General features: G+C 38.6%; 1 protein-coding gene across 1 annotated transcript in view; it reads right to left on the bottom strand.

The window, feature by feature from the left end:
* LOC102672040 (transcriptional activator cubitus interruptus-like) overlaps positions 1-1,224 on the bottom strand; it is an 87,028-nt gene that overhangs the window by 66,451 nt on the left and 19,353 nt on the right. The window lies entirely within an intron of this gene.

The raw sequence follows: 1,224 nt of genomic DNA, 5'->3' as shown, positions 1-1,224 counted from the left end.
AAAAAAAAAAAAAAAAAAATTCCACAGATATCTCATAAACTATCAATAGCAATAAATTCAACAAAACGAGTTTCTCGTACCATCGAAAACACGAAGGCAGGACCGATACGAAAGCCGTGGCCAGAGTTAAATAAATCGTTATTAGGGAAAACGCATCCCAAGTGAAGCGGCGACTTATCTTTCGTAGCTAGACGCCAGTTTTTTCTTTTCCAGCCGGAGCAGCTTCAGGTAAGGAAGGCGGAGCGAGATAAAGACACGTCGGCGAGTGGAGGCGAGAGAGAGAGAGAGAGAGAGAGAGAGAAAAATTTCGGCTGTAACGAGGCGCGGCAGGGGTCTACCGTGATACCGGGGATCCTACTTACTCGGAAGTCGTCCTTAATTCATGCCACGATGCCTTTTTCTTGGCCCGGCCGTTCGCGGAAGGCCCGTCGATTCGGTAGTCTGACTAGGGCTACCGCGTCATCTCTATTATACCACTGGGACCGTCGATAAAAAATCTTGCCTATTTCGTCCCGTCAGAGACAGCAGAAACTACATCGTGAATCTCCTCGATCTTTTTCGTTACAACCGAATCGGATGCGTTGAGAACGGGATAATTGAGATTGGTGAACTTGTTTCGTCGATTTTTTTATTCTTTATCACTTTTTTTATTAGGTTTGAAATTTTTATTAGGATTTTTAATTCTTTGTATGCTAATAATGTCGTGGATAAAAAAAGAGTATTTAAAAAGAGAGAAAAATAGAAATCTGAATATTTTGGTTATTAATGATGATAACCAACGTCGAATAAGATATACGGTGATCTCTATATATTTTTCAAATATAATGTATTAGAGTTCCTAATGCAGGAAAAATGAAATTAATTAATCTTTCATTTCTAATGTTAAGCAATCTTTCTTAGAAGAAAGATTCGTTTTCATCAAGATATCGTACGTTACATTCTAACCTCCAACATTCTCTCAATTTCTCATCATATTCCACATTCCTCTCAGCATTCTTTCAACTTCTTCGAAATGAAATTTCACAATTCGTGCACAATAATCCTCGTAACATCAAATTCTCAACTACTCAAATCGAATTTTTAGCCATCTCTCGTGAAAATAATCCTTCTCTCTCGCTATTCTCTAAAATTCTCTTCACGAAACGTGGCGAGTCACGCACGCTAACCTCTTTCAACGTTAAATCTTCAATTCTTTCTCGAAGCTAATTTCTCACTTGTTTCCCA

Source organism: Apis dorsata, unplaced genomic scaffold, assembly GCF_000469605.1.
Source record: "Apis dorsata unplaced genomic scaffold, Apis dorsata 1.3 scaffold_989, whole genome shotgun sequence".
NCBI lineage: Eukaryota > Metazoa > Arthropoda > Insecta > Hymenoptera > Apidae > Apis > Apis dorsata.
Note: the sequence above shows the minus strand (reverse complement) of the source record. Positions and strands in the feature narration are given on the sequence as shown.